Source organism: Abramis brama (genome assembly GCF_963993115.1).
Source record: "Abramis brama genome assembly, chromosome: 12".
NCBI classification, from domain to species: Eukaryota; Metazoa; Chordata; class Actinopteri; order Cypriniformes; family Leuciscidae; genus Abramis; species Abramis brama.
Genome location: NC_139974.1, coordinates 22,565,066 through 22,582,047, shown reverse-complemented (window position 1 = coordinate 22,582,047; position 16,982 = coordinate 22,565,066).

Genomic DNA, 16,982 nt, shown 5'->3' with positions numbered 1-16,982 from the left:
CGCCTGTGTCCTCGGACAAGATGGCCGACTCCACGCCTGTGTCCTCGGACAAGATGGCCGACTCCACGCCTGTGTCCTCGGACAAGATGGCCGACTCCACGCCTGTGTCCTCGGACAAGATGGCCGACTCCACGCCTGTGTCTTCGGACAAGATGGCCGACTCCACGCCTGTGTCTTCGGACAAGATGGCCGACTCCACGCCTGTGTCTTCGGACAAGATGGCCGACTCCACGCCTGTGTCTTCGGACAAGATGGCCACCGCATCCCCTGAGCCCGTTCCTGTTCCTGTTCTTGAGCCCGTTCATGTTCCTGAACCGTTGGATCCGCCTGAAGGGTCGTCTCCGCCCCGGCCGCCTGAAGGGTCGTCTCCGCCCCGGCCGCCTGCTCAGCCTGCTCCGCCCCGGCCGCCTGCACTGCCTGCTCCGCCACGGCCGCCTGAACAGCCTGCTCCGCCCTGGCCGCCTGCACAGCCTGCTCCGCCCTGGCCGCCTGCACAGCCTGCTCCGCCCTGGTCGCCTGCACAGCCTGCTCCGCCCTGGTCGCCTGCACAGCCTGCTCCGCCCTGGTCGCCTGCACAGCCTGATCCGCCCTGGTCGCCTGCACAGCCTGATCCGCCCTGGTCGCCTGCACAGCCTGATCCGCCCTGGTCGCCTGCACAGCCTGATCCGCCCTGGTCGCCTGCACAGCCTGATCCGCCCTGGTCGCCTGCACAGCCTGATCCGCCCTGGTCGCCTGCACAGCCTGATCCGCCCTGGCCTCCCATCCTGCCGCAGTCTCCAGGTCCTCTGCCGCTCCACGGGCCTGGCCCTCCATCCCGCCCCCGGGTCCGCCTCCGCTCCACCTCCCTCCTGGACAATGTTAGGAGCGTCTGGAATCCGCTCCTTAGAGGGGGGGCTATGTAACGGTCACCAGCTGGAGTGCCCTTGAGAGCCACCAGAGGGCACTCCACATAAGACTATCACTCACAAACTACATTTCCCATAACTCACTGCCCGGACTCATTATCACTGATCACATTCACCTGTACCTCATTCACTGATTGCATTCACCTGTGTCTCATCCTGTTAGTCTGTCTATTTATACCATGTTCATTCATTCACTCACCGCGAAGTCTTGTTTGTGTCACACTGCATTTCTGAGCATTCTCCTAGTTTTCGTGTTTCTTGGTTCTTGATATCTTGCCCTGTTCCCTGGATTACTCTCTTGCCTCTGGTCCCTGCCTGCCTGCCTGTTTGTTTGTTTTGTTTGTTTCTTTGTTTTGACTACCTGCCTGTGTATGACCCTAGCCTGTACTTTGGATTACGCCTCTGGATTGCCCCAGCCAATAAAGCTGCATTTGGATCTCCTACTTCGTGTCTCTGAGCAGTTTCGTGACACCTAGCATAAACAGGCCTCGATAGACCACGCAGATATGGCCACGTTAGACCTAGCATAAACGGGCCTCGATGGACCACGCAGATATAGCCACGTTAGGCCTAGCATAAACAGGCCTCGATAGACCACGCAGATATGGCCACGTTAGACCTAGCATAAACGGGCCTCGATGGACCACGCAGATATAGCCACGTTAGGCCTAGCATAATGGGCCTCGATAGACCACGCAGATATAGCCACGTTAGGCTTAGCATAAACAGGCCTCGATAGACCACGCAGACGATACCATATGGCTATACATATACATGCCTCGATAGACCGGCAGATATGGCCGAACGTAGACAGGCCTCGTTAGGCCGCACAGACGATGCCACATAGGCTATACGTATACAGGCCTCGATAGACCACAAATATATTGCCATGTTAGGCTATGCATATACGGGCCTTGATGGACCGTACAGATATAGCCGCGTTAAGCCAACGTAGACGGGCCCTTTATTTTTATTTATTTATTTATTTATTTTTATTTTTATTTATTTTTTTATAACGCATAGAGACGAGGCCATGCAAGGCCGTTAGCGTAACACCACCACCAGTATTGCATGGAATTTACCTGATTTGTTACTGGAGTGCTTGCTGAGCTTCGAGAATGGTTTTTGAATCAGGTCTGATGTATGATTCAAATGCTGAAGAAGACCATCTGCCCATGATCTTAATAGCTGATGTTGAGATTCCTCGTTCAGCTGCTGTAGTAGCTGCCCCGATCCTGAATGAATGGCCAGTATAGAGAGAGGGGGATAGGCTGCAGCTTTTGATAACAGTGGTTAAGTGAGTTCTGAAACAAGCTTTGGAAAGGGGTGCTCCGTTCGGTAATATAAATAGCGGTGCGTATTTAGAAGTTCTAGGCCGGATTTTAAGAAATTTAACCATAGCTGTGAAGGGACAGAAATTATTATTGAGTTTTGACAGTGTTAAAGTGACGCCAGAACCTTGAGCATCAGTTTTGGAGTGCTTAAGAAAGAGTGTGAAGAATTTAGGTCCAAAGCGTAGATCGGAAAAAGGAAATGCCGCGGGCTGGATCGAATTTATTAGATTCTGAAGTAAATTCCCCTGGACACATAAACCCATAAAAGGCAGATAAAAACACTGCCTCTAGAAGGGTGTTAAGGTACGAAGAAAAAAGGCCATTGCGGACAGAAATGATTAATCTTCGCAATAAAGGCAGGGTAATTGGCAGACGTTTGGCTGTTATTTTGCTGGAAGATTTAGCTAACCCCTTAAGTAGTAACCGAACGGATGGTTCGGAAAAAAGGCTTTGGAAATTAGGATTATAATATTTCGCGTAGAATTGGATGCCGGCGAGGAGTCTGCGAATAGAAGAAATTTTAAGATTGCGATTTTCAAAATTAAAAACGAGAAAGGAGCAAACGGTCGAAATAAGAATAGGAAAAACGGAAATTTGGAAGGAGAAGCAAAACATAAGAAAAGCGGACCATGCAGACGTATAGGCTTTAAGTGTAGAGGGAGCGACGCCTTTAGAAATGTAATGTTTTGCTGACGTAAGCAGGTCGTTTAGTTTAGTATCATGTCTGCTAAGGGAGGCCAGGTTGAAGGATCCAGGCTGGCTGATGGGCACAGCTGTCTGAAAGTCTGAAATCGAAATCGAGAGAGAGAATCAGCAATAACATTGCAGCGGCCGGGTATGTGTTCAGCTTTAATAATGAAATTAAAAACGACAGATTGCCAAATTAACCGTCTCAAAAAAGGCATGATCGTATTGCAAGATGATCTACCTTTATTAATGATGGCGACTGTGGCTTCGTTATCGCAGAGCATCGTGATACGTTTGCGTGACCACTCTGGGCCCCAGATGACACTGGCAACGGCTAAAGGATATAACTCGTAAAGCGCGGATGAAACGGAGTCGGATGCTGTTTTAGGAAAGTCATTAGGCCATTTTTCTGCGAACCATTGTCCTTGAAAGAACCCCCCGAAGCCGATAGAAGGGAATAATTGGAGTTGAAGCGATGATTCAAAATCGTCATTGTAGAAAAAAGAAATGCCGTTCCAATCGTTAAGCAATCTTTTCCAGAATTTAATATCAGACAAACAGCCTTCGTCTAGTTGAATCTGATCGCTTAGCTTTTCCGCGGAATGGGCCAGAGTTAACAGACGTGAGATGAAAGCCCTGCCTTGAGGAATGATTCTCATGGCGAAATTTAGGTGTCCGAGTAGCGAAAGCAAATCGCGCTTTGATATGGAATGCAGGGAGGGAAAAGATTCCAAGAAAGACCTGATTCTTGAAAGTTTTTTGGGGGGAAGAGAAGCTTGCATTAGATTTGAATCTAGAGAAATCCCTAGAAATTCTAATGAAGTAGAGGGTCCCGAAGTTTTCTCCGCGGAGAGAGGAATGCCGACGTCACTAAAGATAAGTTTAAGTATGTCCAAAATTGAAGATTGCGGAGATGGAAAATCGATTAACAAAGTCATCGAGCAAATGGAGAACGAAAGGGAGCTTGCTGACGTTCAGCAGGATCCAGCACATCGCTTCAGAAAGGCTATTAAAAATGTGAGGGCTACTTCTGCACCCGAAAGTTAGTCTTACAGCGAAATAGAATTTGGAATTCCATTTAACGCCGAAGAGTGGCCAGTCAGAGGGGTGGATTGGCATAGTTTTAAAAGCATCAGTAATATCTGCTTTAGCTAGCCAAGCACCTTGACCGCCTATTTTAATTAGATGGATGGCATTGTCGACCGAGGCGTAATGTAGAGAGAAAGGTGCTAAAGGTATGCATTCGTTTACACTCGCTGTGTAATCAGAATGAGGGGATGACATGTCAAAGATAAGACGGTTTTTACCGGAGTATTTCCGTGTTGCGACGCCGATGGAGTTAATGCGAAAAGGCGAAAAAGGAGGGGAAGCAAAAGGGCCAATGATGTAACCTTTATTTATCTCTTTCTCTAGCAGATTAGAAACCACTTCTGGTTCAGTAATAGCAGATTGCAAATTTTTAGCTATGAAAGAGGTGGTGAGATTGGAAAGGATGCCCACCCGAAACCCTTGAGACAGACCGGTGATTAGATAATCGACAAAAGTCGGATCGGGGTGAGAAGAGAGGTAGCTAGAGAGATTATAAACATTAATGGGAGTAGAAGGGTGGCTTTTCAGAATTTTTTCCGAATTGGGGCTTTTCCTCGGATTGGAGGTTTGTACCGGTGTGGGCAGACCGATTTCGGGTGCGGATCCTTGCAGAAACTGCAGATGTGTTCATATTTACATTGAGAGAAAGAACAGACAGATTCATTAAAATTGTTACAAATAATGGCGCTTTTGTGTTCTGTGATGAAGCGATTCTTGCTGTCGTATGCAGGCCTTACGTGATCAGCACCTTGGACAGCGCGCGGTTCTTGGCTGGCGAAAGCTTTGGGACAGAAAGACGCCGAGTGTCCGTGAGCGCTACAAATGTTACAAGCCAGCGTTTTTGCACCGCCGAAATGACGGACGAGCAGTTCAGTGTCAGTCACGGACCAGTCTAGTCTGGAGTTAAAAAGCGAAATGAAGGAAGCTGATTTGGCGGAGAATGATTTATGGTATTTGTAGAATAATGTACCACCGTATTGTTGATTGAAGTCTGCCATCATGGCTAAATACAAATCCAGCTCTTCCCTTCGATCTGGGAAAACCTGACACAGAACGTCTCTGAATATGCTGAAAGCAATAACGAATTCTGCGAAAGTAAGATTCCGTTGTAATCTGGGATCGGAAGTTTTAAGCAGGACTGCCACGTCACCACAGTCAACCACCTTCCTGTCAGCAGCAGGCGAAGGAAGCAGAAGTGAAGCTAGGTTTATATCTTTACCTTGGATGATGTTTGTTCTGATGTGAGGAGACACCGTAGCAGCGGCTGGAGAAACGAAACGCCTACCGAATAGCTGGGCAGGGGCTGCTGACGAAAGGTTAAATGATGAAGTTTCAGGTGGAGCGGAAACATCTTGAAATGGAGTCTGAGCAGATTGGAGAAAAGTTGACGGGGCTGAAGAAGTAGAAGCGAAGCTCGGGCGATCGCTTAATCCACTGGCAGAAGGATGAAATTGAGGAGTTACGGCGAAGTTGATAGCCGGATTCGGATCATTGGAGATAGCAGCGGAGTGTTCAAACTTTGACATCCTCGATTCAAGCCCTTTGAAGGTTCGGGAGAGGCTTTGGACCGCTTGGAGAAGATGAGTGTTAAATCCGTCAGGCTCGGTGATATCCGGATGAACAGGTGCCCGAACGTGCGGCGTGGTTCTTTTAACGGGATGTGGTGACGATGACTTAGCTGTTCTCTTTCTGCCGGCTTGCTTTGAGTGGCCAGACGCTGAAGGAGTCGCGATATTAGTGACGGACTCAGGTGGATTACCCAGAGTATTTTGGGCGAGAAGAAGAAGATCCTCTCTGGACAGACCTTGGCTGATGGGAATGCCGGCTGATTCCAGAGTACTGTACATGTCCTCCGCAGACCACGCTGCCCATAGCGAGTCACGGCATTGAATAGTGCTGCGCCGTGTTGGAAGAGGAGAGTGCGGAACAAACTCGTCATCGGAGTCTGAGTAGTCGCAGACGATTGGGGTATCGTTGGACAATGTTGGTTTAGCAGTGAACACGAGCAATTGTTGTCGCGTCGGCATCTGCGAACTCAAACATGTGTAAGTACCTATCTTTTATACAGAAAGTATAAAGACGTGATTGGATAGAGATGAAGGTAATGAGTGACGTAGTGATTGAGTCTTCCTGGCAAAACTTAGTTAAAGCTTCCATTGGTGGAGGAATTAATAATCACAGAGCTAGTGATATCAGTGTAGAACATCTTAACAATATTTAGAAAATTGTTCCCAAAAACAAAAAGTTCTATAGTTTTAAACAAAAATTGGTGTTCAACAGTGTTGAACGCCTTAAAAAAATCCAAAAAAAGAATGATAGCACCATCTTCTACACTATCAGCATAATCCAAAAGGTCAAGCACTAGTCTAATATTATTAGTTATATGACAACCTTTTAGAAAGCCTGTTTGATATTCACTGATTATTTTATTTTACCCTTTCTGTAATCTGTTTTCAAATACCGAAGTAATTAATTTATAATCAACTGTAAGAAGGGAGATCGGCCTCCAATTTTCTAAAAGATGTGGGTCTTTATCAGGTTTGACAATTAATTAAATAACTCCCTGTTTCATGGTAGCAGACATTTCGCCACTATTAAAGGGACACTCCACCCATTAGCATTAAGCTTTGCATTGTTAGAAACCCAGTCATACTGTTGAATGGTCCTGCAACACTCTCTCATTTTCCCCTGAGACGGGAGAAATCCGTTATTTACCTCTTACACTTCCTCCTACAATGACGCAAAAATCGTCATTTTGCGTCATTGTAGGAGGAAGTGTAAGAGGGGGGGATTTCTGTTGAGACTACAAGCACTAGTTCCTCATCTCTCCAATCTTTCCCAGGGGCGGGACCCGCTCACGCTACAGACCTATTACAGATCAGTGGGTGGGACTTTACTCTCTGAAACTGAAAGCAATATCCTCCATCTTGTTTGAAGCTAAGCTAACAGGCGCTGTGGAGACAGATGTAAAGTTATGACAATAGCGGAGGAGAGTGCTCAATATGATATAGAAGAAGAGGATTTCGGAAGTCTGATGCTTGAATCAGGTGTTTGTGGCTACCTTTACAAGCCGCATTATAGCGAAGAGCAGCCGAGGCAGAAGACCTGCCTGCCGCGGACGAGGAGCCCGGACTGGCTCGAGTTAGGGCGGACTGGTGGCGCCGGTGATCTCACTATGCAACTACGAACCGCTACGAACACAGAGATAGAGTCTGTCTGCGGCAAAGAATTTCAAAGATGACAATTTCTCCTGGACGAAATCTCTGAATCAGATGAGGACACGGACGTTTGTGTTGTGAACTATCCTAGTTTCGCACCGCATATGTTCTGACTGAACATCCAGGTACCATGCAATAATTCACCTTTTCGAAAGAAATACAAACGAGGAGTAATGCACTAATGAGTTCGCCAACTAACTAGACATTTTGTGTGAAATGAATTTCAAGCTCTGGTGGTAGCTAGCCTTGTAGACGGAAGAGTGATTTCTCTTATAGGCAGATATGCGCTTTCTGGATTAGTGGGAGTGGCTTGCGGAGCTGTGCAATGTGGTGCATTGTGGGAGTTGTTGTCTTTCATACAAATGCGTCCTGAAGTTATTTTTTGTCTTTCCTCGGTCACGAAGGCACCAAATTCAAAATTTATTTTACATTTCGACTACATATATGACCCACTTTAAATAAAAAACAATGTTCAAATGGGTGGAATGCCCCTTTAATACATTCAATTAACATATTATAAAGAGGATTTTCAATTTGTTCCCAAAAATGTAAATAAAATTCTACTGTCAGCCCATCTATACCAGGTGCTTTCCTTTTTTTTCATTTTAAAAAGGGCATCTTTAACCTCAAGACGAGTTATGTTTGAATCACATAAATCATGAAGTTCTTTATCAATAGTAGGAATGTTCTGATGAATTATTTTAATGAATTTTTCACAATTAAGCAGATCAAATTTAGAGTTATATAAATTACTATAAAAAGAAAAAACTGAATCAGATATTTGTTTAGGGTCTGTACAAGAGCTTCCATTAATATTTAGAGCTGATAAAGTATTTCTTTTAAGATTTCTTTTCTCTAGAGCGAAAAAATAGCTGGTATTTTTTTCACCCTCTTCTAGCCATTTTGCCCTTGAACGAATAAAAGCACCTTTAGCTAGATCAAGGTAGATCAGATCTAGTTGAGATTTAATTTTAGCTAATTCAAATTCATCTTCTTTAGTTAGAATTTTCTTCTGTTCCAATATACCTAAATTTTCAAGTAATTCTAATTCCTTTTGTTTATTTTTTTAACTCTTTACTACGTTTAACTGCAATCTTTCTGACATTATATTTAAAAAACTCCCATTTATTTTTAAATCCTTCATTTAATCCTCCAAAACTATCTTTGGCAATATTTTTTAACACAAGCATTAAAGTTATCATCTTTAAGAAGATTATTATTACATTTCCAGTACGTAATAAGTTTATGGTCGGTTAATGGGGCATAACTAATGTTGTATTACAAATTTATTAAAATGTTTAATTTAGGTTTACATTGAATTTAGCATGTTAAGGTTAGGTATAAATTATTATTATCAGAGTTTTCTAGCAAAAGACTCCGGTCAGTCCTGTTTTACTGAAACTCTTAATGGCTCTTGGAGCTTGTGTTTTAGCAAGAGAGTCCTGCCAGTTCTGTACTCGGGTCTCAGCATTTGAATAGATATGCTGAGTGGATTAGGATGGCCAGCAGTCTCAGTCTAAAACAGGTTCCTAAACCTGTCTCATCATAAAGTTTTGGTATCTGCCCCTAAATGTATATAAACTGTATGAGAACGTTCACTTAGTCAGACTTTTGAAGAACTGCAGCCACGTCAACGCAAAGTCCTCAATAAAGAATAACTTCAACGTGATCCCAAAAGTCTCCTGGTCTTCAATTCTGAGTTTCCAACACTATGAACAATTTCCTTAACATGATGTGAAGCTGAGTTAGTAATTAGAAACAAGTCGATTCTAGACTGCAAAGATTTGTTTTTGTTAGACCATGTATATTCTAACTTTCCAGGGTTATAGAAACGCCAAGCATCAGCAAGTAATAAGTTGGCACAAAGAGATGCCACACTGGATTGAACAGCACCTTGAGAGGAACGAGGAGGGTATCTATCAATCAAATCATCCATGCATTCATTGAAATCACCTGAACATATAACATTATGGAGCCTGGAAATTACTAAGTTTAGACTGAACAACATCAGAAACTTTGGCAAACAGGGTCTTATTTAACACTCTGGAATTATGACCGTAAACATATAAATGTTGTGTTGTCTAGTTTAACAGTCAAGACTATCCATCTTCCATTTTCATCTGCAACAGAATTAAGTACATCTCCTTTAAATCGGTGCAACAAAATCATAACTCTTGCTGACTGTGAAGTTCCATGACCGAAATAAATTGAGTTTCCCCATTGAGATTTCCAAAATTTCACATCCAAGTCCGTAGAATGTGTCTCCTGACAGAAAATAATGTCAGCATCACTCCGTTTAAAGTAAAGAAATAAAGCCTTACGATTCGAATACCCCTTACATTCAAAGATGCTATGCTCAAAGAATAAAACTTAAAATACATTAAAGAGAACAAAGTAAATAAATCAACAAGAAAAAAGAATGATAAAACTTACTTTAAAAAGCACCACTCCAAGACCTATTGTCTTGAAGTTGCAAAAAACGTATCTAACTATGAACCAGGGAAAGCAGCATACAGTAGACCTTTCGTGAAACAGTCAGGGATATTTAGTTATTCGATGCATCATCTTTTAATTTAGGCTATTATTCAGAAATGTTTCATTGGAGTCAATTCTTTTCCCTTCGATGTAAGCAAACGGTCCGCGGAACATGGCTCTTTTACCTTCCTCCCGAGCCTTCTTCATCCCCGGCCACAGTTTCTCTCGTGCTGCTTTATCTACAGGTGACAGTAATTCGGAGATGCGAAGGTTGTTATCCAGTAAGAACTTGGAGTTTCTGGCAGCCCTCCAGACCTCGTCACGGTAGATGCGCATCGAGAAAAGAATGACGATGGCCCGCTTAGAATTCACATTTGACGGAGAAGATTTGCGACCAAGACGATGAACTACATCCACCACCCGATCAAGTTGGCCTTGTATTTTCGGAGCAACTTTTGCAAGAGCATCGATAGTTATCCGTCTAACGTCTTCGCCATCAGTCTCTTTCAAACCATGCATTCTGAGTGACCATCTTCGACTGTAACGTTGCGCCTCGGCTATATTTGCCCTCAGAGACATATTTTCAGTCTTCAAGGCTCGCATTTCCTTCTCCATCGCGGATAGTCGTTCATCGTGAGTTTTAACATCAGCGATGAGTTGTTGCACAGAAGTTGCTAAACTGTCCACCTTAGCCGAAGTAAGCTCCGTAGTCTTCTCGATCGTTGAAATCTTTGAAAGTGTACAATCAAGTTTCAAGCTAAGCGCCTGAATGGCTTCAAGCACTTCAGACATATTCTCAGGCTCCATTTTCGAGCCAACTTTGTTCCTTTTTTTAGTAGGAGAGTCACTTTTATGAGCCTCAGACAGACATGGATAATCAGTAGGGTTCTAAGGCGGGCTCGCAAGAAAGATCCATCTCGTCTGCTTCAGTATTGAGAAGAGCGAATTGCTGTTTCCTATTTATTTTTTTGCCCATTCAAAGATTAGAGTATATCTCTGATCGAATTAAGATGTAAGAGGCAATTGCATATTAAAAAGTGGCCTAGTTGTTAGCTGCAAATCCCCAATTTACCTGCGACTGAAAACAACACGTCTAACTAGACAGACGCCATCTTGGCCCCCTCTAATTTTAAGTTCTGTTAATGTAAAAAAACAATTTGATGACGTGTAAACGGCCCACAGTTTCCGTGCGCATGTTCAAGGCCAGAGGAGTGGGGTCACAGCTGAAACTCACTGAAGCATAATGTGGTGAATGGTAAGTAATTTTATGCTTAATTACACATATTCGCATTCAATCAGGATTCTGTTGGTGATAGCCTACTGTAACCGAATACCGAAATCTGGAAGTCCTTACTCTGAAATTTGAGCAGTGTTGATAGTATAGTCTGTGTGCCGAGGTAAAGTTAGCTAGTAGCTGTAGCCTGTCACTGTTTGAGTACACTATTTGTTCAGATACTTTGCTCAAAACCAGTCAGAGTTATGTAGGGCCCTATGAATTTCGTTTTATTTATTTTTCCAAATTTCATTTTTATTGTTTACAATTGTGACAGGCGCCTGTGCATGTTACTGAGAGAATGAGCAGAGAGAGAGAGAGAGAGAGAGCCTCTCCTCTGGCCGCACACGCGCACTCTCACAGTCTTCAAACTGTCTTGCTCTCCCTCCCTCCCTCGCGCATATTAATCAAAATTGATATTACCATCAAAATCAATAGAGAATTGACACGATGGTAATAGGTCGGAAGACCGAAGTTTCACGTGAAGCATTCGGAGATTTTTTTTTTCCCTGAGTTACCGCTGGGTGTGAATTGTACTAAAATAACGTTGCCTTATCTTCTCTGAAAAGTGTTCCGCACATTCAGCTGACATAAACCACACTTTAAATAAATGAACAAAACCTATCCAGTGATGAAATGTTTTTTGTGTTGACAAAAATCTTGTGCAATGTCCTAACTACCAGGATAATCACACGTGCTGTCGCCGCGTCATGGTAGGTGCACCTTATATTTTCCTGCTTTTTTGTCCTTTGCCAATCACACCTATGAATCAATATCAATAATCAATAATTATCGATATCGACCGATATGAAATGCTTATATCGTGATACAGTTTTCAACCATATCGCCCAGCCCTAGATTAAAGTTCTTCGGCGCTACCACGGATTTCTGTCATTCAAACTTCACAGAGGCAATTTATGGGATCAATGTAGATCGGAGGAGAACAAAAAAGTGTTGGCTGATTTTTATTGACAGATTGTCACACTCTACAGCCAATGATATTGTTAACAGCGTGTGCGCGCCTGACCAATGACAGTGTAGTGACCATACATTTCAATTGAATGTTTGATTTGAAGTGATAAGTACACAGGTTAATTTCTAAGAAAATGTATGCTTTACGTTGTATTAGAAAGGACAGTAATGGTAATACAGTTCATTTAAATGTTTTGAAAGGGAAATATATTAAAATATGAATGTTGCATGTATGTTAAAAAGAGAAATCAACTTCAAATCAAATCAAAAGGGCTCAACTTAACTCTTGCAGAGATCAACTTAATTATTAAGTTCATGTTACTTAGAAATGTGTTTTATTGTGGCCAAAAAACTTCTTCACCTAACTTAAAACATTATGTTGGATCAACTTAATTACTTGCATTCATGTTGAAAATTATTAAGTCCATGTTACTTAGAAATGTGTTTTATTGTGGCCTAAAAGGTAATTCACCATACTAGTGGAAAACGTTAACATATTTTTTTTTTTGTTGACCCAATGTTTTATTTTTTAGAGTGCAAGTGGAAAGTGCAATAATATTTTAGAGAGCGGGGTGCTGCATGGAATGATTCTTCTTGAAGGTGTGAAGACTGGTGGATGGCAAGATGGATGACGTGGATGCTGAACACAGGTGGAATTGGAGACACGGAGGATTGACGAGACGCTGGAGGAGAAACACTGGAGAGAATGGAGACGAGATGCTGGAGATAACACTGGAGTGGAGACTGGAGAAGGATCGCTGGAGAATCAAGGAAGGAAGTTCGTAGGATAAGGCAAGGTAAGTAGTCCTCTTCGTACAAACGAGACCGGACAATGAGCTGGGGTGAAGTGTGTGCATATATAGTGGAGGTGATGAGGGTGATGATGAGGTGCAGGTGTGTGTGATCAGAAATCAGGTGAGAGAGTGCGCTGTGATCGACTGGTGTGAGATCATGGCAGATCTGTATCAATAGTTAATGTATATTTTGGCTAATGTAGTCATTTTTAATTATTATTATTATCCAGTGAATTATACATTACAAATGAAAGGTACTTCATCTCATTTAACAATTTAAATTTTTTATTTGGAAATGACAGCTTTAGCGTAAATTCTACCAGGAAGACTCCAATGCCACATAATTCATGCATCACTATTAGGTCTGGTCAATCACTGTTTGACACTTGGAGTATAAAAGTACTGAACTCTGATCACAGGGGTTTTGTGTCAAATTACATTCATAATGTTATTACTTCATATACCTGCCCTGATCGCAGAGGTTTCGTGTAAGATTACATTCATACTGTTATAACTTGAGAGACCTGTCCTGATCTCAGGTGTTTTGTGTCAGTTTACATGCATACTGTTATAATTACATTCATACTGTTATAGCTTCAGATACCTGTCTGTTATCGCAGGTGTTTCGTGTCAGATTACATTCATTCTATTATAATTACATTCATACTGTTATAACTTCAGATACCCATCTCCGGTCACAGGGGTTTTGTGTCAAATTACATTAATACTGTTATAACTTCAGATACCTGTCCTGATCTTAGGTGTTGTGTCAGATTACATACATACTGTTATAATTGCATTCATACTGTTATAACTTCAGATACCTGTCTGTGATCGCAGGTATTTCGTGTCAGATTACATACATACTGTTATAATTACATTCATACTGTTATAACATCAGATACCTGTCCTGATCGCAGAGGTTTAGTGTAAGATTACGTTACTCTGTTATAACTCCAGGTACCTGTCTTGATCGTAGAGGTTTCTATTCCACCAAGACCAAATATATTAACATTGCCATATCCATTACCATGCTAAAAAACTTCTGAGAGTTGTCATGACAGAAATAGTTCAGTCATGAAACTCTAGATGGCGCAGGCTGATGGGTCTAACGCTGATGATTATTACAACATTAACTACTTGGCACAAGTTTAGTTTAGTTTAGTTCCTTTATTGTCCACAAGTGAAAATTTGTCTTTGGCTTCACTATACACCACACACAAGGACACCAACACAACATAACAGTATACATAAAAAAAAAAAAAAAAATAGAATTCTATTCTTATAGACCATGTCTAAGATATTCTTGCTCACGCCAAAGTGTTTTAGCCTCCGAATAAGATGCAATCTCTGCATTGCCTTTTTAAAAACATAATCCACATTTCCAGCAAAACTCAAATTACTATCTATGAATGTTCCCAAGTATTTAAAACTATTGACAATTTCTACCTGGTATCCATTGAGTATCAAGGGTTGCAATTTTTCAGAGAATTCACATTTGTTTCTACTAATCACTAATGCCTTAGTTTTATGCAAATGTATTTCAAGTGCACTCAATTTGCACCATTTGCACCTGAAGAGGGAACGAGCGTTGCGTCGAGAATGACGCTATGGGGAACGCCTTGCGTGATGATGTCTTGAAGCACATGTAAAATCAGTCCAGTGGTGTGGCGGAACGTCAGAGGCGGGTGACGTCACGTACCAGAAAACTATAAAGCCTGCCCGAAAACAGAAAGCGAAAGCTTCGTAAAGTCTGAAGTAATCGCTGACAGGCATGAAGGAGATATGGCAAGGTGACGCAACACTCGTTCCCTCTTCAGGGAACCGAGGTTACAGTCGTAACCGAGGCGTTCCCTTTCAAGGGAACTCGCGTTGCGTCGAGATTGACGCTATGGGGAACGTCTATACCAACGCCACCATAGCTACAAATGTCTGTCCTGTGTGAATCGAGTGAGCAGCACTAGGATGACAAAACCTGAGACCCTGGAGTAGAGTCCAAGTCCAGAGAGTAAAATCTGACGAAGGTGTGCGGTGAGGACCAACCTGCCGCATCACAAACGTCCTGTAGGGAAACTCCTGATATAAGGGCCTTAGAGGCCGCCATACCCCTTGTAGAGTGGGACCGGACAGCCATAGGGGAAGGCTGTCCGGCCGCCTCATAAGCAAGTGAAATGGGCTCAACCACCCACTTGCTCATTCTTTGCTTAGATGCAGGGGACCCTTTATTTGGGGACCCAAAACACACAAACAATTGATCAGTTTTACGCCACAGGGCAGCTCTGTGGACATAGGCATCTAACGCCCGAACTGGGCAAAGCAAATTATTTCTTTCCTGGTCCGCATTCTGAAAAGGAGGAGGACAGAAGGCCTGCAGAATAATAGGTCTGACCACATTAGTGGGGACCTTAGGGATATAACCTGGTCTTGGATAGAGAAATGCCTTGACCATACCAGGTGCAAACTCTAAACATGAGGGGGCAACTGACAATGCCTGTAAATCCCCTATTCTCTTAAGAGAAGAAATGGCGAGGAGGAAAAGAGCTTTTAATGTTAAAAACTTAGCAGGAATCTCCTCTATAGGTTCAAAGGGAGCCAGGGAAAGACCTTGCAGAGCAACGGCCAAATCCCAAGTGGGCACCCTGGAACGAGCTGCAGGCCTCAGCCTCAAAGTGCCACGGAGGAAACGAGATACCAAAGTGTCCTTCCCTACAGACATTCCACCCAAAGGAATGTGGTAAGCACCTATGGCCGCCACATAAACCTTTAAAGTGGACGGGGTTAGACCTGCAGTGAACCGCTCTTGCAGGAATTCCAGCACTGTACCAACTGGGCAGTTAACTGGGTCCAGCCAACGGTCACTACACCAAGAAGTGAAAACTCTCCACTTCAGGGCATAAAGTTTCCTCATGGAGGGAGCTCTGGATTGTAGAATGGTCTCTACAACCTCAGTTGAGAGACCTGACTCTATGAGCTGGGCCCCCTCAGAGGCCAAGCCCACAGGTTCCACAGTTCTGGTCGAGGGTGAAATTTCTAGCCCTCCGCTTGGGACAGAAGGTCCCTCCTGACGGGTAGCTCCAGAGGAGGCCCGTCGAGGAGAGACACTAGATCGGGGAACCATACTCTGCCCGGCCAGCGCGGGGCTACAAGAAGTAGGGAAATCCGGTCCCTGCGAACTCTCTCCAGAACTTCCGGAAGCAGCCTCGGCCACGTCTGTACCATAGCGTCCAGTCCGAGAGGAGCTGGATGCGTGAGGGAGAACCAAAGTGGGCAGTGAGACGCAAACAGATCCACTTGTGCTCGGCCAAACACCCTCCATATCTGCTCCACCACCTCGGGGTGGAGCCTCCATTCCCTGGGCCTCAGTCCCTGTCTCGACAGAATGTCTGCTCCTAAGTTCTGATCTCCAGGAATGTAAGCTGCTCTGAAAGACAACAGCTTCTCCTGGGACCACAAGAGGATATGGCGCACTAGCTTGCATAATTGGCGAGAGCGCAGACCCCCTTGGTGATTTATATAGGCGACTACCGAAGTGTTGTCTGTGTGCACTAGAACATGGTGTCCCCTGAGATCTGTGATGAAATGCTTGAGAGCCAGAAATACAGCCAACATTTCCAGGCGATTGATATGCCATGAGAGATGATGGTCTTTCCACAGACCTTGAGCTGAGCGACCCTCTAGGATCGCTCCCCAACCCGTGAGGGACGCATCCGTCGTTAGCAGCTTGCGACGACAAGGAGCTCCCAGCACAGGGCCCTGGGACAAGAACCAAGGTTTCTTCCACATAACCAGGGCACGTAAGCAACGCCGTGTGACCCTGATTTTGCGAAATGGGTTGCCCCTCGGGGAAAACCCCCTGGTCCTGAGCCACCACTGTAGGGGCCTCATGTGTAGTAGTCCAAAAGGTATCACGTTGGAGGCTGCTGCCATGAGACCCAACAGTCTCTGAAACTGTTTTACAGTGAGTGACTGGCCTAGCTATATACTCTTCACAGTTACAAGAATAGACTCTATACAAGGTGGTGACAGGCGCGCCTGAGTCCCAAACCACGCCTAGAAAAGTGGTCTTCTGAAGTGGCGAAAGCACACTCTTTTTGGCGTTTAACCGTAACCCCAATTCTTTCATATGGGCGAGAACGACATCTCGATGTCGAACCGCCATCTGATGCGTTTGAGCTAAAATCAACCAATCGTCGATGTAGTTCATGATACGAATGCCCTGAAGGCGCAGGGGCGCC